The following is a 21,542-nucleotide window of genomic DNA, read 5'->3' on the forward strand; positions in this document are numbered from 1 at the left end:
ACTCTAAATAAAAGTTTTTAATTTTCTATATTTATATTTTTTTATTAAAATAAATTTTACTGTACTTATTTTCTGCCAAATTTTGTATAAAATGAAAAGGCAAGTATTATTTCATTTCTAGTGTGGAATATATTTTTCACTTTGGTTTGTCTCATTAGAGGCATTATTCAACATTGACAGAGAGGCATTATTCAACATTGACAGCTGACCTTTAGACACTTTAAAGAGGCTCAAGTTGTCTAGGAGTTGCTTTTGGTAACTAGGCAAAACAAGAGAAAGGATAAGAGCAACCAAAAAACGAAAGGACCGTCAAAATTTTGATCGATATCGCAGCAAAGAAAAGAGAAGAAGTGAGAAGAAGATTGAAACGTGAGTGTGCGTGAAGCGGTTGGAATTGTTCCGACTATTGTTGGAGGGAGTTTCTACAGAATTTTGGTTTGGTGGTCTTTGTATGATTGTAGTGCGAAGGTAAGAGGCAGTTTATTTTATTTGAATTTATTTGGATCCTCGGCATCTTATTCCTCCCTCGTCGGTGCTGATTCAGGTTTAATTTTTGAGTTTCGATTTGTTTGGTGCTGTAGTGGTTTAGGTTTGATTTTTGAATTTCAGTTTATTTTTCTTGTCATGTAGGTTATATGGTTTTATTGTGAGGGATTTGTTGATGAATCTGGGTTCAATGATGGCTCCGATTGGCTTTTGAAAAGAGTATTTTTTGTATTGATGTAGCATTTGGGAACCATATTGCTACGTCCAGCCAATAACACTCCCGCACGCCACGCCGTTGACAAGTTGAACTTTACTACGTCTTTTTTCTTTTTTAGCTGGTTGGACGATCATCTCTGATGGCTTTATTTTAATTTGGTCTTTTATTGCATGTACTTTTACATTTTCTTCTCGTGGTTTGCTTTTGGCTGTGTGTCTGTTGCTTGTGTACCACTATTTTTCTGACCCCGACACTCTTTGTGATGGTGTATCGATGGAAATATCGGTGCGACAGTAATAAGGTCAGTGTTGATGTGAGTGGTATTTCGGTGTATTTGAATTTAGTTACATATTTTTTATTTCTTTAATTTAATTTATGTATTTAATTGGATTTTATCAATGCTTTAATTTATTTTATTTTGATTGAATCAGGCTCTTTGTATTTTATTTTTGTACACACCCATTTGAAATTGTTAAGTATAATTTACTATGTATTGATAAAAAAAACTTGGGGGTAAGGTAAATTATTTTGGAATGTGATAATATTAAAGATTAATTCGATTTTTTAAAAAAAAAGTCAAAGTTTAAATTTTTTAAATTTTGATTTAAATATTTCAATTGAATGTAGCTAAAGTGTGCAAGTTAAAGTTAAATTTTGAATTTGAATTTTTGCGCACATGAGATGGTATGTACAACATTTCTCTATTTTTTTTTAAATATAAGCAAAATACACATGTGAAAATAAACTAATTTTAGTAAACTAAAATTGACCTTATATGATTGTGCTCTTCGGGCAATGACTATAATTGATGATGGATCATGTTCATACTAAATAGATTTAACTCCTATCATGTATTATACATATATGCGCAAGGTTTTAAATTTATATATTAATTTTAATTATATATATATATAGATTTAATATAAATCCACCACTATTTTATATTACGGATCCGTATAAACTCGATGTGATCTATAAAATTTTATTTTATCTATGTCTATATTTTTTGATTTTTTTTTTAAATTGATTAAAAATTTTTATATTTCATTTCTTTTAATTTTTTGCTAATTTAATATTTTAATTGTGTCGTATGATTCAATCTCTTTATTTATTTTTTATTTTGATTCTGATTATATCTCCATGATTTATATTTTGTGGAAATTGGTTGGAGTGTGTTCTTATCTATTAATAGGTATTTGGTTCACACGACCTATTGCATCGAATACTTGTTAAAAAATATTTGTAATTAATTGCGTTGGAAATTTTGATTTATTATTAGAGATTTTAGGTCTTTATTAGATAACGAGCAGAATTATACTCTTTTCATAAATAATAAAAAAAGTTTATTCGCTTTTGATTTAGATGAAGAATTTTCATATTTTATAAATTTTGCTGATATATATATATATATATATATATATTATATTTATAAAGTTTAATTTTAAATATTAAATTTAATTTAGTATATAAATATATTAATTAAAAATTAAAAAATTAAAATAATAAATATAAAAATGTTTAAATGAAAATTAAATTAAAATTTTTTGTCTTAATAGATTTTTTTTTTTCAAATTATAAAATATTTGTGAAAAATAAAAGTAGATTCTTGTGATATTATGTATTATAAGGGAGAGAATTGATAGAGAAAAATGAAGTGAAGCACAAGTAATGCTTTGAAAATTAGATATGGGGAATGGTGGGTAGATTCCATTATCTAATAAATAGCTTATTATTGATCACTATTTACCAACCAAACCATATTCCAAATGGCTATCAATTTGTGGAGTTTGAAAGAGACTCCTTGGTGGTGATCAGTTTTTATCATTACGCAATATTCTGACTACTAATTGATCTAGGACATCTTTCTCTCTCGTCTCATTTTACAGCCCACTCTTTTTTTCATGTCGATCGGTCTGAAAATCAGGCTATTGATTCGCTGGCTACTAGAATTCTCCAAGATGATAATTTTGTTTATAATTTGGTAATTCAGTCAAGTTTTGTTTGGGACTGCATCCCACCTATACAGTTTCTTTTACATTTCTGACCAAGAAAAAAAAAACGGTACCTGCATACTTGAGAATCAAACCTAACTTCTGAAACTCACATGCCAGGTTTGCCTATAGAAAACTCCATTGTGAATATACAATTTTCAATAGGAAAAGTTATAGAAAGAGCTTGATAGAGGATAATAATAATAATGACGATATGGTCTACTGATTCCTTAATCATGGAGAATATTTGGTATTGAAAATTGTTTTAAAACAGAAAATTGATAAGCTCTAGCTCTAACATGGATTGATTTTAATGGCTATCGATTTTCATGCCAAGTTATTTTTTTTCTAAAAAAAAAGGAAATAGTAAACATTTCATTAAGCATAATAGAAGGATGAAGCCCAGTACAAACATCCAGTAGGTTATTGGCCTTAAAATGAAAATGCAACTGGGGGCTCAAATAGAAGACCCACGAAGCTATTTGGAAGAAAAGGGATCGACAGGCCAGGAGCCGTCGCTCGACTCATCTCATGAAAGCGTTTGACAATGCTTTCTTAAGGCCAAATACTAGAATATATAAACAATTTAAGGCACACCACCAAGGCAAATCCTCAAACCCTCAAAATCACCTTATTCTTAAGGTTGCGCCAATAAACGAACCAAATTATTCGTAAGTTATTTGAAACTCGACTCGATAAAAACTCGATCAAACTCAATTCGATTTTTAAACGAATCGAGTTCGAACTTAATTTTTAGACTCGTTTATTAAACGAGCTAAATTTGAGCTCCGTAGTATTTCGCTCGTTAAGATTCGTGAGCTGACTCGTTAAGAGACTCACGAACAGGCTCGTTAAGAGACTCGTAAACGGACTCGTTAAGAGACTCTTGAACGGACTCGTTAAGAGGCTCTTGAACGGACTCGTTAAGAGGCTCTTGAACGGACTCGTTAAGAGGCTCGTGAACAGGCTCATTAAAAGACTCGTAAACATACTCGTTAAAATACTCGTCGAGCACACTCATTAGAAGACTCAGTTCGATTCGATTACACCCCTTACCACTCGATCTATTTATCATATATATTGTTAATTTTTATATTTCTATCCCTTAATTATATAACTATATCATTAATTTATATATTTATTCTTCATTATATGTGTAGACACTCTTTTTAAACTATTAAATCTTTTAATAAACTATCGTTATTATTATTATTTTCATATATTTATATATGTATTTGTATGTGTTGGACCTAAATGTCCTAATCCTTGTTTTGATGATTAATAAACGATTGGTGTGCTACTAATTATTTCCAAAAGTGTTTGTATTGAGCTTGCAGGTCCCTTATTGAAACAAATGATATTGCTTCAGTCACAAAAGTGAAAAGTGCCAATTTTGGAAGCATACTACAAGAAAGGGATCAAAAAGTATTTTTATTTATTATGCTTGTCATTTTATTCATTGTGAATTTCAAGTAATTAAGTGTGATGGCTCAAGGGTTCTTTCATTTCTAAAAGTTCTTTTAGATATGGCCACTTTTTTGAAGTACTTGACTTTCAGGGACCAAAATGAAATTTTCCAAAAGAAGTGATTTTGAAAATATTTTTCATCAAAATGAAAGATCTAAAAATATAGGTTACAAATATTCAAACGGATTGAAAAATGAATTTTTATAGCCTAAGTTATGATTTTTCAAAGTTTTAAAGAAGGGATTTTGTGCCCCCTAAACACAACTTTCGGCTTCCGAAAGTCAGGGACAGAAACGAAAGTCCCATATGTTCGGCCGCCGAACATTGACTTTTGGCCGCCGAAAGTGGGTTTTCAACCAGCCCCCTAAGTATAACCTTCGGCTTCCGAAAGTGAGAGACAGAGACGAAAGTCCCACACTTTCGGCCGCCGAACATTTAACCTTCGGCCGCCGAAAGTGTGTTTTGGGTCTGCCTCCGAAACCTAAAGTTTGGCTTCCGAAAGTGAGGAACAGAAACGAAAGTCCACCATGTTCGGCCGCCGAACATTGAGTTTAGGCCGCCGAAAGTTCAGTTTTAAAGGAATAGTTTCTTCACCCCAAATGGTTCGGCCGCCGAACTCTAAGCTTAGGCCGCCGAACCTGAGTTTTTCTGAACGCGATGTAACGGTTATTTCTGAACATAAACGGCTCTATTTGCATTTAATGCACCCCCAACGGCCATATTTATGAATGAACTATAAATACAACTTGTTTTTGTTGTTGTAAGGTTACAACAACCATCTAAGCAAATATTTATTGAGATTACAGCATTTTTTATTCTCTCTCTCTCAAAACCTTAAGCCAAAGCATTGATTTCTTGAAAGTTTGTTTTGAGTTGTAATTGATTGGCTTTTCTGAGTGAGTAAAGGTTGATTGAGAGATTCTGTTGTTGTGAGTGTGGCTTTGAGCAAAGAATTGCTCTTGAGTGGAAAAAGAGATTTGTAAAGAGCAAAGGCTTGCTCTAAGATTGTAAGGGTTTTGATCTTCACCCAAAGAAGATTTGATAGTGGAGTTGAACTCTCAAGTGGACCTTGAGGAGAGGACGTAGGCTTGGATAGCTGAACCTCTATAAATCTTTCTGTTGATTTTTCTCTTCCTTATTCTCTTCTAATTTCTTGTTTTTGCCATTAAATTTTTTATAAACCCAATTCACCCCCCTCTTGGGTTGCCTCAAGGGACAACAAGTGGTATCAGAGCTAAGTCTCCCTTTCTTGAAGATATAATTATCTTGGAGTAAAGATCAAATGGCAGCCCTCAACTCTCAAGAAGGTCAATCGGTTGTGAGACCACCTTTCTTTGATGGAAATGACTTTCTATATTGGAAAAATAGAATGTATTATTTCCTTAAATCGGAAGGAGTTGATTTGTGGGACATTGTAGAGAATGGGCCTTTCTTTCCCACAAGATTCATTGATGGAAACCAATAGCAAAAACCTAAGAGTGAATGGAGTGAGCTAGAGAAGAGAAGGGTAGCCCTCAATGACAAAGCCATTCACATCTTGTTTTGTGCTCTTAGTAGAAGTGAGTACAACAAAGTATGCATGAAGTCCACCGCCAAGGAAATTTGGGATGCTTTGGTTGTCACTCATGAAGGTACCAATCAAGTCAAGGAAAACAAGATGGAATCCCTCATCTATCAATATGAGTTGTTCAAGATGAAATCCGATGAAACTATTAGCCAAATGTATGATAGGTTCATTGAGATCATTGGAGGGATGAAATCTCTTGGGAAGACATTCACAAATGAAGAGTTGGTGAAGAAAATCCTTAGATGTCTACCTAAAGAATGGCTACCAAAGGTAACTTCCTTAAAGGATGCCAAAGACTTGACCAAAGTGCAATTGGATGAACTCTTGGGGAATCTCATTGACTATGAGATGACTCTAAAGAGAGAGCAAGTGGAGGAACCTAGCAAGATGAAAAAGAACATTGCTCTAAGGGTAGCCTCCGAAGATACTAGTGAGGAAGAAGAAGAGATAAGTGAGGAAGAATTGGCTTTGGTAACTAGGAGAATAAGGAAGTTGCTTCTCCAAAATAAAAGGTTCATCCCAAGGAAGAATTTTAGAAAGGAAAAGGGTGAATCAAGCAAAAAAGAAGTAGTCATTTGCTATGAATGTAATAAGCCGGGTCACTACAAAGTGGATTGTCCCAAGTTGAAGAAGCCTATCAAGAAGTTCAAGAAGAAGGCCTTCAAAGCAACATGGGATGAGTCAAGTGATTCCGAAGAAGAGGAGGTTGGTGATGAAATTGCCAACATGTGCTTCATGGCTCTAGAGGAAAGCTCCGATGAGGTAACTACTCTTGATGACTTTACTTTAAATGATGATGATGTTGAGTTTTCATATGATGAACTTGTAGGTGCTTTAAAATTGATGAATGATGAGCTTGAAAAGAGTCATAGGAAAAATAAAATTTTGAAATGTGAGTTAGCTAGCTTTAAAAAGGAAAGTGAGAACTCACCTAAGGAACCTTTACCCTCAAATGATTCTTTACAAAAATCCTTAGATGAGCTCTCACTAGAAAATAAAAATTTGAAAAATGAAATCCTTGAGTTGAAAAATTCTCTTTCAAAATTTTTAAAAGGCAAGGACAAACTTGATGAGATTTTAGACTCTCAAATGTCTCCTAGCATCAAGTATGCCCTTGGCTATGATAAATCAACTCAAGCAAATTTTACTAAAACCGTTTTTGTTAAAGCTACCAACTCACATGAACCTAAGGTTTCTAGCTCAAATGGAAATATGCCTAAAGATTCTAGTAGTGATTTGTCTATGAGGAATGCACCTACAAGGAATGCACATGTACACCAATCCACTAGTTACAACACTCATATAAGACACACACCTAGGCAAGCTGCATATAAGAGAAATGATCATTATGGAACACACACTTATAGTTCACAAAATCACCACTCCAATCATATCTCTTGCTCACATGCTTTTAATAAGCAAAGGAGAAATGGCCACATGAGAACTCAAACATACTCACTCACCTATGGACCTAGAGTAAGAAGGTTCAATGGTCATTGTCACTACTGTGGCAAGTTTGGTCATACCAACTATAAGTGCTCTATTAGAAAAGTGCATCTTGGATATGGTAGCATATGGAAATTGGATAGTGGAATGACTAACCCCCAAGGACCCAAGTACATTTGGGTACCTAAAAGTGTTTGAATTCTTTCTTTTAGGTGTGCTTGAAATCCTCAAAAATTGAAAGCAAATGGTATCTAGATAGTGGATGTTCAAGGCACATGACCGGAAACTCAAATCACTTCATCTCTCTTGAAAAGAAAGACGGAAGTTGACAAGTAACCTTTGGAGACAATGGAAAAGGTAAAATTGTTGGTATAGGTAAAGTCGGTAAGGAAAACTCTCCTATTCTTGATAAAGTTCTCTTAGTTGATGGTTTGAAGCATAATTTATTAAGTGTAAGTCAATTATGTGATAAAGGTTGTAGAGTTATCTTTGAACCAAAATCATGTTTTGTTTCTAGAATGTCGGATAACAAAATATTATTTGTTGGTGAAAGAGTTGAAAATATTTATCTTATTGACTTACAAGCTATGACTAACCAAGATATGAAGTGCTTTGTGTCTATTAGTGATAACTCTTGGATTTGGCATAGAAGGCTTTCTCATGCTAGCATGGATCTCCTCAAAAATTTGAGCAAAGACGAGCTAGTTGATGGTCTTCCAAAGATCAAATATGAAAAGGACAAAGTATGTGATGCATGTCAAATGGGTAAGCAAGTTAAGAGTTCCTTTAAAGCTATTAATAAGGTAATCTCTTCTAGACCTTTGCAACTCTTGCATATGGATTTATTTGGTCCAACTAGAGTAGCTAGTCTTGGTGGCATGCATTATGGGTTTGTTATAGTTGATGACTACTCTAGGTATACTTGGGTTGTGTTCCTTGCTCATAAGGATGATTGTTTTGATGCTTTTAAAAGTTTTACAAAGAAAGTTCAAAATGAAAAGGGTTTTCAAATTTCTTCTATAAGGAGTGATCATGGTAGAGAATTTGAAAATGAAAAATTTGAAACTTTTTGCAATAAGTTAGGGATCACTCATAATTTTTCATCTCCTAGGACTCCCCAACAAAATGGTGTTGTTGAAAGAAAAAATAGAACTCTTTTAGATATGGGGAGGACTATGTTAAGAGAGTATAATTTACCTACTTATTTTTGGGCGGAAGCCATAAATACGGCTTGTTATGTTTCAAATAGAGTTTTTATTAGACCTCTCTTAAATAAAACTCCTTATGAGCTTTGGAATAGAAGGAAACCTAGAGTTAGTTATTTTAGAGTTTTTGGTTGTAAATGCTTCATATTAAACAATAAGGATAATCTAGGCAAATTTGACTCCAAAACCGATGAAGGCATCTTCTTAGGATACTCTATATCTAGTAAATCATATAGAGTATTCAATAAAAGAACCTTGATAGTTGAAGAGTCAATGCATGTTGTTTTTGATGAATCTAATCCCTTTGCTCCTAGAAATGAGGTATCTTGTGATGATGATCTTGTAGGTAACCTTGATGAGTTGACTATTGAAGATCCTCAACCTCATGGAGATCAAAGTCAACCCAAGGAGGATTCAATAGAGGCAAAGGAAGATGAAGTTGGACTTCAAGAGTAACAAATGCAAATTACACAAAGTCAAGGAGTCCAACATGACTTGCCAAAGGATTGGGCCTACAAGAAGGATCACCCCAAGGATCAAATAATTGGTGATACATCATAAAGGGTAACTACTAGATCCTCTCTTAGACATGTATGTAATAATATTGCATTCATATCTCATATAGAGCCTAAATCTATAGATGAGGCTATTGGTGATGAGAGTTGGGTTCTTGCTATGCAAGAAGAACTCAACCAATTTGAAAGGAACAAGGTTTGGACCTTAGTGTCTAGACCAAAACATCACCCCACCATAGGCACCAAATGGGTGTTTAGAAATAAACTTGATGAAGATGGCAATATCATTAGAAACAAAGCTAGGTTGGTAGCTAAAGGCTATAACCAAGAGGAGGACATAGACTATGATGAGACTTTTGCCCCCGTAGCTAGATTAGAAGCCATTAGAATCTTGCTTGCATATGCATCATACATGAATTTTAATCTCTTTCAAATGGATGTGAAAAGTGCTTTTTTAAATGGTTTTATTGAGGAGGAGGTTTATGTTGAGCAACCTCCGGGGTTTGAAAATCATAACTTTCCAAATCATGTTTTTAAATTGTCCAAAGCTTTATATGGTTTAAAACAAGCTCCTAGAGCTTGGTATGAAAGACTAAGTAATTTTCTTTTGCAAAATGGTTTTTCAAAAGGCAAAGTGGATACAACTCTTTTTGTCAAAAATCATGGAAATGATATCCTTGTAGTGCAAATATATGTTGATGATATTATATTTGGTGCTACTAATGTATGTTTGTGTGAAGAGTTTTCAAAAGTTATGAAAAGTGAGTTTGAGATGAGCATGATGGGAGAACTCAAATTCTTCCTTGGGCTTCAAATCAAACAAGCTAAGGATGGCATCTTCATCAACCAAGCCAAATACACAAAGGAGCTAATCAAAAGGTTTGGAATGGAGAGTAGCAAGCCAAGTAGAACTCCAATGAGCACAAACACCAAGCTTGACAAGGATGAAAAGGGTAAGCCTATTGATGAAAAGCTCTATAGAGGTATGATCGGAAGCCTTTTATATCTCACCGCATCTAGACCGGATATCATGTTTTCCGTATGTTTATGTGCACGTTTTTAATCATATCCTAAAGAGTCTCATTTGCATGCCGTTAAACGCATTCTTAGATATTTACATGGCACATTGCATTTGGGGTTATGGTATCCTAGAAGTTCATCCTTTACTTTATGTTCCTACTCGGATGCCGACTTTGCCGGAAGCATTCTTGATAGGAAGAGTACCTCGGGTACTTGTCAACTTCTAGGACAATCTCTTGTTTCTTGGTGTAGCAAGAAACAAAATTCGGTTGCACTATCAACCGCCGAAGCCGAATATGTGGCGGCGGGTCTTTGTTGTAGTCAAATCCTTTGGATTAAACAACAATTAAGAGATTTTGAAGTATCTCTTGATCACATTCCTATTAAATGTGATAATATAAGTGCAATCAATCTAACCAAGAACCCCATTCAACATTCTAGAACTAAGCATATTGACATTAGACATCATTTCATTCGTGATCATGTGTTAAATGGTGATGTTGTTCTTGAGTTTGTGGATACAAACAACCAACTAGCTGATATTTTCACTAAACCTTTAAATGAAGAAAGATTTAACTTCATTAAAAGGGAATTGGGAATGCTAGATGGTGGTTGTTGAGTGTATATATATATATATTTTTTTGTATCTTTTTGAAAGCATGTCAAAATTGTTTGTTATAGTTTCATTTTTTTAAACAAAAAGGGGGAGGGGAAGCCCAAAAATTTCAGGTTCGGAGGCACTTTCGGCCCCCTAACCTTCAATTTCAAGGGCAATATGAAAAGCGGGAAATTTTATGTCTTTCTGTCTTTTATCCTTTTCGGCCGCCTAACATTCTATTCGGCCGCCGAACATTGTGAAGTTCGGCCGCCGAAGTTTAAGTTCGGCCTCCTAAACCTGCCCAGGTTCGGCCGCCGAATATTAGTTCGGCCGCCGAAACTGCGCGTCCCTTAAAAACCCCCGCGACAGCTCATCATCTTCTCCACGCGACTCTTTTCCCTCTCGCCGAAGCTCTCTCTCTCCCCGAAGTCCCTTCGTCTCCCTCTCCCAAAATCGACTTTTGTTGAGCATTTTTTCCTTCAAAAATTTCTTTTTTTTCCCTCTTTTTCTTCTCCTAAACTCACAAAAACACTTCCTTTTCTCCAAAAATTAACCCATTTTCGAACTCTTCTCTTTTGGGTAAGTTCTGTTTTCTCTCTCTATTTTTCTTTATTTTTGCTTATTATTTTCTGTTGATCTGATATCTAGAGTTGTGTTTTGTTGAAGTTTTGTTGATATATATATATATATATAAAATCTGTTGGTTATTTTTTTTGTTGTTTTATTGATCTATGTTAACTTGATAGCTGGGTTATTTTATTGATAGCTGTATATTTATAAAACTGCCTGATATTTTTTTTATTACTCTGTTAAAATGTACATACCGTTAGCTGGGTTGTTGATCACTGTGTATATATATATATCTTTTAAACTGTTTTTTTTTTGTGTTGTTTGCTGCTCTCTGTTAGCTGGGTATATATATATATATATATACATATAAAATTTCTTTTTGGTCTCTTTATAATGCATTTTGTTAGCTGGATTTGTTGGTTGGTTTTGTCTTAGATACTTGTTTATGTTTTTGCAAATGATGGAGCATCAGAATTTTTCTCTAGGTTTTGAACATGGCCTTGGCTCTGAATATGGCCTTGGTGCAGTAACTGATTAGCTGGGTTGTTGTGATTAGCTGTGTTATCTTGTTAGCTGAGTTTTTTATATATCAAGTTTTAAATATAAGACTGTGATACTTATTGGTTGGCTTTTGTGTGTTTATGGGCTGAGTTTTTGTGGCAATGTTGCTTATTTTTTTTCTTTTTCTTTTTCTTCATATGCCTCTGTAGCTGCTGTTTGGGTAAAATGGGTAGAAAATCCACAGCCCGTAGACACCCATACTTTAGAGGTCAGTCTAGTAGGCAGTCTGAGCCTCCTAGGTCCCCCTCTACAGACCCTCCTGCCTCTCCACCCTTTGAGTTTCCTGTTGTTAGAGAGGGTGATCCTGCTTTTCAGCCTTTTTCTCTCAGGTTTGTTCATCCTGGGAGAACAGTTCATCCCAACAGTGTTCAGCTTTTTCGTACTCAGGGTTTCCTACAGCCCTTCATTGTTCAGGGATGGGAGCACCTTCTTATCACTCCATCCGACACCCATCCTAGGATTGTTAGGGAGTTCTATACAAACCTACACACCTTCACCCGTCACACTCCCCCTCACCTCGTCAGTTTTGTAAATGGTCAGAGGGTTTACCTCACTCCTGACATCATTGCTCGTCACCTAGGTATCCCTAACTCTGGGGCTGTTGTATCCACCACTCATAAGTGGATCACTGGTGAGGTCTCTTCCCTTCACCAGACTAGGGTTGTTTCAGGAGATGCAGACCGTGAGGCGCCCTCTAGGTTTATGGCCTGTGACCTCAACACTCTCCCTAAAGTTGTTCACCATATTGTCACATATGAGGTTCTCCCTAGAGCGGGTCATAGGACTGCTCTCACCTACTCTGACATGTTTGTAGTGTCCTGCCTGCTAGAGGGTCGTGCTCTTAACCTTCCCTATATCATGATTCACACTATAGCTGACTCCCTCAGGCTGAGTAGGGGCTGTCTTCCTTTTGGTCGTCATCTTACTCTTCTTCTCCGAGCCCTAGGGGTTGACCCAGGCACAGAGTCTGCCTTACCATTGTCTAGTGAGTACATCCCCTACACTGAGGCTACCCTCCACCATATGGGTCTGGTTAGAAGAGGCAATGAATTTTATAATTCTAGGAGAGATTTTGCAGCTCGCAGAGCAGCACATGCAGCAGCACAGGCACATGCTGGTTCTGATGAGGAGTCAGATGATGCTTCTCCTGCTGATCTTGAGACAGAACGAGCTCCCCGAGGCGATGCTAGTACCGGGCGGTCCACCGAGCAGGGTACATCTTCTCGGACTGCATCTGATCTGTATGATGCCATGGGTCGTCTGGAGTTGCAGGTTGCTCAGATGTCTGATCGCCAGACTCAGATGTCTGATAGCCAGACTCAGATGGAGCAGCAGTTAGCACTCCTTACAGACCAGCAGCAGACCATGATCGAGCAGCAGAGACAGATTTTGCACTTCATTCAGCAGTCATCTGGAGTGCCACCTCCTCAGCCGCCTCAGTGATATTTTTTTGTTGTTTATCTAGTTGCTGTTGTTCTTTCCCTTCTGATATTGTGGTATTTTTTTTGATGATGTCAAAAGGGGGAGAGATGGTATTACTTATGTATACATTTGATAATTTTTATGGATATTGGCTATTTTTATTTGACTCGTTTGGATTAAATATTTTTCTCTCTTGGTTTGTGGATATTGTGTGTATTCATTTGAGATGCATTTTTGTTGGGACTCATTCATTCACATAGGATCCATTACATCTCATAGCATTGCATTGAGTCAAAACCTCCCTTATGTGCCTTCTCACTTTTTAAATATGGCATAAAGTATTTTTAACAGGGGGAGCACATTAAGGGGGAGAATTTTTTTTTAAAATGCACACACTACACTTATGATTATTATCCTAATATTTACCAATTGTTTGTCATCATCAAAAAGGGGGAGATTGTTGGACCTAAATGTCCTAATCCTTGTTTTAATGATTAATAAACGATTGGTGTGCTACTAATTATTTCCAAAAGTGTTTGTATTGAGCTTGCAGGTCCCTTATTGAAACAAATGATATTGCTTCAGTCACAAAAGTGAAAAGTGCCAATTTTGGAAGCATACTACAAGAAAGGGATCAAAAGGTATTTTTATTTATTATGCTTGTCATTTTATTCATTGTGAATTTCAAGTAATTAAGTGTGATGGCTCAAGGGTTCTTTCATTTCTAAAAGTTCTTTTAGATATGGCCACTTTTTTGAAGTACTTGACTTTCAGGGACCAAAATGAAATTTTCCAAAAGAAGTTATTTTGAAAATATTTTTCATCAAAATGAAAGATCTAAAAATATAGGTTACAAATATTCAAACGGATTGAAAAATGAATTTTTATAGCCTAAGTTATGATTTTTCAAAGTTTTAAAGAAGGGATTTTGTGCCCCCTAAACACAACTTTCGGCTTCCGAAAGTCAGGGACAGAAACGAAAGTCCCATATGTTCGGCCGCCGAACATTGACTTTCGGCCGCCGAAAGTGGGTTTTCAACTAGCCCCCTAAGTATAACCTTCGGCTTCCGAAAGTGAGGGACAGAGACGAAAGTCCCACACTTTCGGCCGCCGAACATTTGACCTTCGGCCGCCGAAAGTGTGTTTTGGGTCTGCCTCCGAAACCTAAAGTTTGGCTTCCGAAAGTGAGGAACAGAAACGAAAGTCCACCATGTTCGGCCGCCGAACATTGAGTTTAGGCCGCCGAAAGTTCAGTTTTAAAGGAATAGTTTCTTCACCCCAAATGGTTCGGCCGCCGAACTCTAAGCTTAGGCCGCCGAACCTGAGTTTTTCTGAACGCGATGTAACGGTTATTTCTGAACATAAACGGCTCTATTTGCATTTAATGCACCCCCAACGGCCATATTTATGAATGAACTATAAATACAACTTGTTTTTGTTGTTGTAAGGTTACAACAACCATCTAAGCAAATATTTATTGAGATTACAGCATTTTTTATTCTCTCTCTCTCAAAACCTTGAGCCAAAACATTGATTTCTTGAAAGATTGTTTTGAGTTGTAATTGATTGGCTTTTCTGAGTGAGTAAAGGTTGATTGAGAGATTCTGTTGTTGTGAGTGTGGCTTTGAGCAAAGAATTGCTCTTGAGTGGAAAAAGAGATTTGTAAAGAGCAAAGGCTTGCTCTAAGATTGTAAGGGTTTTGATCTTCACCCAAAGAAGATTTGATAGTGGAGTTGAACTCTCAAGTGGACCTTGAGGAGAGGACGTAGGCTTGGATAGCTGAACCTCTATAAACCTTTGTGTTGATTTTTCTCTTCCTTATTCTCTTCTAATTTCTTGTCTTTGCCATTAAATTTTTTATAAACCCAATTCACCCCTCTTAGGTTGCCTCAAGAGACAACAGTATGATTATTTTTCTATTTAATATTATTCGTTTAATTTTATAAATCAAAATTTTTATATAATTTAAATATAAATCAATATAATTCAATCAATAAAATTTGAGTATAATATATATATATAATTTAAATTAATTATACTAGTATTAATATATTTATTTTATGTAATATTTTATATTTATATTATAAGTATAATATTTTTTATACAATAAAATAATTTAATATAAATTATATATTTAAATAAAAATAAATAATGATATATAAATAATGAAATGATAATGTATAAATAATCAATGATAATATATTAATAAATTTTATATAATAATATATTGATACTAATAATAAAATTATACAAATTTAATTACAATTATATAATTTAAAAAAAATTATATAATTTAAAAAAAAAAACTCTCTCCCTCACTTGTTTATATATAGATTTATATATTTATTATATATATTTCAATTAATTTTTTATTTAATATAAATATTTAAATAAATAATTATTAAATTTAGTATTATATTGTTAATCTTATATTAAATATATTTTATATAATTAATTAAAGTTTATAATTAGTATTTGAGTAATAATAAATATTATTTGATATTATAAATAAATAAATAAATAAATATTTAAATATTAAAATCTAAATAATAAAAAATAAGAAATTTAAATATTAAAAATTAAATAATAAAAAAATAATCATCTATTATTGATAAAACATAATCTAAAATTTTTGAAAAATCACGTTGTATTAACTACGGGATCACAAACCCACTTTCATAAAATCATTATACATTATTTTATATATAAAGTAGTGAAGGTTATTGAAATAATATCCCTATCTGATATCGGAAATTTATAGAGATGGTGAGGTAAAATTTTTCTATAAATAAAAATTTTATTTTTTATTATATTTTAAATTAAGAATTTAATTATAATAGATTTTAATTAAATTATTCAATTTTATTAAAGTTTTTTTTTACTTTTAATTTAAAATTTTAATATTTAAAAATTTAAATTAATTAAGTTTTGTTAACGTGTTTTTTAATCGAGTTTTTGAATTTGAGTTTAAATTAGACTCATTATTAGTTTAAACAAATTTTTTAATTGGATTTTTGAGTTCAAGTTTCAATTAGATTCGTCATTAGTTTAAATGAATTTTTCACGAATCGAGCTCGAATTGAACTCAATTATAATATTTAATTTTTAAGTCGAGGTCGAGTTCGAACTTATAAAAATTTTTAATAAACGAATCTAAACTTTACAAAACTCGCCTCGATGCGATTCGATTACCTCCTTGCCGTGAACAATAAATCGATAAAAAGATGGAGCTCCACCTCAAATAAAAATAATAAGATATTACCGGAATTCAATAAATAAAATATTTAATAACCACGCTTTATTTAATAACTTTAAATAAGTATATTAAAATATAAAAAATTGCTAGCGATCCACTTAAAATAAGTGAATAATATTAAATAATTATTTAAAAATCAACCGTTGCTTAGTGTTTCTCATTGAAATAGTGAGAGTATAAAAGATGAAGCAGCAAAAATTCTATGGCCTTAGGAGTCAACGAAAGACACTAAAGCTCTAGCTTGGACACCCTAGAGTGTCACTATTCTCAATCAAGCTAATAAATCCTCCCCTGCAAACTTGCAAAACCTAACTTAGAAGAAAACACAAAATAAAAATACAATCAATATATGCATACTTAAATCTATCAAAATAACCCTTATATTAATCTCCAATCTTAAACATAAAAAATAAGAGGATATATATTAATCCACTTAGAAGTGGAGAGAGCAAAATCTACTTTTTCATTTAAGAGGAGACTTATCTCCACTCAAAAAGATAATGAGAAATTTTTTAGCGACCACTCGAATATGGTAATTTAGAAAAAAAAAAATATATGGTATTTTTTGTCTTTAAAGATATTAAAAGAAATTTATATATTTTAGTTAATTCTTAATTAATTAACACGTTCAAGTGTGAAAATCATAATATAATGTTGAGACATGTTCTCTAAAAGAAAGGTTATAGAAGTCATAGTCATTTTCTATCATTCCTTTGCACTTATCTTTAAATGAAACAGAAAAAATTGAAGCCATTCTATTGGACTTTCCTCCATTGTAGGGACAAGATTCTGAGGCTTCTGGGGTCAATTTGATGTGAGGTTTAACTATTCCAGAAAAAAACTATGGATAAGGCCATGTATATATACTCTTTCTTCTCATTTTTCTTCTTCATCGATCCTTTTTTTTTCTGGACTAAACTCATCCCACACTCCCCAGGAAGTAATTAATTAACTGCTGAATTGCTCCATGAACACACTTGCAAGCAATGAATAAAGAAAGAAGCAAAAATAAAACATACACAAGCAGATAAATTCAGTAGCAAAACTACTTATAATAATAAACTTCAGCCATCGGCGGCCGAAACACACAATTGCATATGATAGATGCCGAGCTAGCAGCAGGCGGCACTAATCATTTATACAACACACCATCACAAAAATACAAAAAAAAATAAATATAAGAGGTAATATATAGTCTGACTCGCCCTTGTAAGAGTTTCCTCCAAGCCCAACTCGCTTGAAGCCAGCTAGCCAAGAGAGATTTTTCTAGAGGAACAGATAATGCCAAAGGATCGAAGTTGCCCTATAAGAGACAAACCGCCCTTGAGAAGGCGATTCAGGTTCATTCTTCAACGTCCACCTCCCATAATTACTTCCACAGTTCTCGACAAGAATCAATGGAAATCAAAGGGGTAGACATAGATAACACCAACCAAAACACTTTCTTGACGACCACCCCATATCACTTTGAGCAACCATAAGAGGGGTGGCCGGCCGGAGACTGAAAGAGTCACATAATGGGTGGTGAGGCTGAGAGGGATTGGACAGAAAGCTTGTGCTGGTTGTTATAGGTTTTAGTTTTGTGTCTGAGTCGGGATTGTAATAAAAGGTTGAGATGACTGAAGTAGTAGTGTGTGGTCACTTTTGGTTAAAAAGAAAAAGAAAGGTAGGGAGAGTGCAATGGAGGTTTCATGTTTTAGCATCTTCCATGGGATATGCCATTGCCACTTCATCATTTCCTCTAAAATCCAATGACAACATCTGCTAGTTCCTTCCGTTAATTATTTCTCCATTATATTTTTTCCTTTAGGACTATTGATTTTATATTCCCTACTTGGAATTTCTTCTTATTTCTTATATGAGAATAGGTTTCTTCTCATATAAAAATAATCTTTTATTAATTTTTTAATTATATTTATTTAAAATATATTAAATTTTATTAAATTCTAAGAGATGTTTTGATAATTAATAAAATAAATATAAAAAAAAAATGAATAAAAATGATGAGACTGAATTATTACGTTTAAAAAAAAAAAATCATAGTGGCATGTGCATGGAAGCAATACCACAGCAAAAGGTCACCTATTATTCAATGTAAAGGAGGGATTTTCTTAAATATTGTTTACTCTTTTTTTCCAATTTGAGTGAGATTTCATATTCCCGGTGACACCAGCAGCATAATTCTTTTGTTCTCTCAAACAAAATAGTGAGATACCCTTTTGATTGCGTAATACCTTTGAAGGAGGGGCTTGCCCTTTTGATGAATCATGCATCCAATTAAGGGCTAGCACACTCTTATTTTATATATATATATTTATATTTTTAAAAATTTTCTTACAAGATTAATTCTTACAACAAATATATTTGCTTTAATATATATATGTATTTCATTGTAATGTTTCAAATTATTAATATCATGTAGAACTTTCTAAATATAATTAATTTTATTTTTAGATAAAATTTACAATAGTATAATATATAATCTATTAATTTATAAATAATAATTATTTAATTAAAAATTGAAATTAATATTGTTAACAACTAAAATTTTTTAAATTTTGATAATAATAGTTCTTTTGTTATTAGGTTTTGTTACTCATAATACTATTAATAATTTCGACTTAAACTTTCTATTTTTATATAATAATATTATTATAAATAAAAAAATACCCAATTCACATAAAAAAATTAGTTTGTTTTATACTATAGTGCATTCTTCTCAGTTGGTTATGGATCTTCAGGGTCTCAAACTCCAACTACGTTTCTTTGTTTTTTTTAATTTTTCTTGGATTTTGGCCTTGTAACAGTTTTTTAGACTTCAATATCAAGCGTTGAACATAATAAATGAATTACATTTTGATGAATTGAGATTTAGTAGGATGTTCAGATATAGATACTTAGCAACAGCTCGATTCAATGGATTCACCGTTAATTCATACTTGATTTTGTTAGATCTTTTCATATAAAAGATGGTCAGGGATCCATTGAATATGTTTCGATAGAGACCCTTGATATTCAAATTAAATCAAGTATTATCTAATATTCGTTAATATAAAAAAAATAAAAAAATAGAATAATAAAACATCTTCAAGAAATTTTTGGAGGCCTTTATTTTGAGAGTTCTTTTGAGAGTATATGAGAGAGAGATTTCGAAGAGAGATAAACCCTTCTAAGTGAATTCGAGAGAGTGGGAGATAGAACTAGATCCAGCGAGAGATTACTCCTGGAGCCGCTAGCTTTTGGTCCCCCATTCTCTAAGGGAGAGAGATAGCTTATTCGAATCTGTCCTTTTTTTTTGAGCTAAATCAATGATATATATTATGGAGAGTCATTCTGATGGCATCCAATGCCAAGTTCTACCAGATTAGACATGAACAATTTTCGGTAAATGTGTCAAGCGATTAATAAATGAAGTATAAGTTCAATCCATATTTATGTCTACAGTGTTCGTCACATTAGTCAGGCTTTATGCACACACATTAAATATTTCGGAGGGGACTAGAGAGGCTTATTAGAAGTCGGTGCTTCACTCTGATTTCATCAGGTCGTACTTGGTTTATATGGCTTTTATGGAGGTCGATAGTCTTCGTATGTAATTCGCGAGTATTGAAGAGGTTGGTCAGCTCATTCTGGATATTGAAAAAATTAGGAGTGTTTATAGTATGATCTTTGGACCCTATAAGTTGGACTTTTTATTATCTGGTAAGATTAAGTTAAAAGACTAGCATATCTCTTCTAAATCACGTATACACATATCACGATTTTAATGGATTTTACTTTTTGTACGCTATCATATCTTTGATTGAAAAACAAAGCTAGAGAAAAAGTGCGGTATCCGGCGATAGTCTCTTCGAAATCTATACAAGTGTGATTCTGCAATTGTGGAGTGAAATTGTGTAATTCTATTAAAGAGACACACACTAGGAGTGCCATGTTCATGGAAGCAATGCCATAAAAAAAGCTCACCTATTATTGAATGTAAGGGAGAGCTTTTCTTTATTATTGTTTACTATTCTTTAAGGTGAGTGAGATTTCATATATATTTATGGTGACACCAGCAGCATAATTCTTTTGTTCTCTTAAACACAATAATTTGATACCCTTTTTGATTGCGTAATGCCTTTGCAGGAGGGCTTGCCCTTTTGATGAATCATGCATTCAATTGAGGGCTACTGTGCTTTTATTTTAAAAAAGTATACTGGCTTAAAAAATAATAATTTTGTAATTTTTTATATTTATAGTTTAAAATTTTAATTTCAAATAAAATAATTTAACTTTGTAATCATATAAATTTTTTAAATTAATTTTGATCAGATTTAAATTAACTTACAAAATATATTATGTTATTATTTTTATTACATAAGGAATTTGATTAACTGAAATTAAATTTTAATTAAAATTTTAAACTCTTAATTATATGAAAATTTTAAATTATATAATTAAAATACATAATTTTTTCATACTTAAATAAGAATTTTAATTCAGAATTTTAGGTAATTAGGAATTTAAGGTGTTAATGAAAGTTTAATTTAAATTAATAAAATTAATAAAAATAATGGTATATGGTGTATGGTGTATCATGTAAGCTAATTTAAATATAATTAAAATTAATTTAGAAAATTATTTTGATTACAATAAATTTAAAATTTTAATTTTTTTAATTTAAAATTAAAATTTTAGAATATAAATATAAAAAATAGTAAAATTAGAGTTTTTTTAGATCAATAAACTTTTAAAGAAAGATATGCAAATTTGTAGCCGGTAATGGTCTTAATTCCTTGTTAAGTTTGCAATATATGATCAATAAATAATGAGAGAAAAAAGAAAAAAAAAAGACATTTTCATGTATTGTATTATATGAAATTTTTAAAAATATATTTTAAGAGTTTTAAGAAATTGTGTTATTTTTTTTTATAGTAAAATTTTATCCCACCTGTCCATGGATGTAAATTTTATGATGAAAGGACATTCTATTTATTTTTTTTATAATATTGTAATTATAAATTCGTGTGTTTCTTGTGCATTTATTTTAATATATTATTTAGAGTTTAAGGAAATAAATTATGAAAATGATTTCTTTTAATTTTTAATTAATAACTATTAAAATAACAAACCATTATTAAAATGGTTAGTAGCTATGAAAACAGCCTAGTATTAGAGCATTACATAAAGAAAAGGAAAAGAAAGGATTAAAAGATTTCTAGAATCACACCTAAACATA

The 21,542-nt window shown here is 32.6% G+C and overlaps 1 long non-coding RNA gene across 1 annotated transcript; it reads left to right on the plus strand.

Moving 5' to 3' along the window:
- Positions 1–186: 186 nt before the first annotated feature.
- On the plus strand, positions 187–1,088 carry LOC122724401. Its single transcript, XR_006351771.1, has 2 exons — positions 187–468; positions 631–1,088. It is a non-coding gene; the product is annotated as an uncharacterized LOC122724401 (long non-coding RNA).
- The last annotated feature ends 20,454 nt before the right edge of the window (positions 1,089–21,542 follow it).

The sequence above is a fragment of the Manihot esculenta genome, chromosome 8 (assembly GCF_001659605.2).
Source record: "Manihot esculenta cultivar AM560-2 chromosome 8, M.esculenta_v8, whole genome shotgun sequence".
NCBI lineage: Eukaryota > Viridiplantae > Streptophyta > Magnoliopsida > Malpighiales > Euphorbiaceae > Manihot > Manihot esculenta.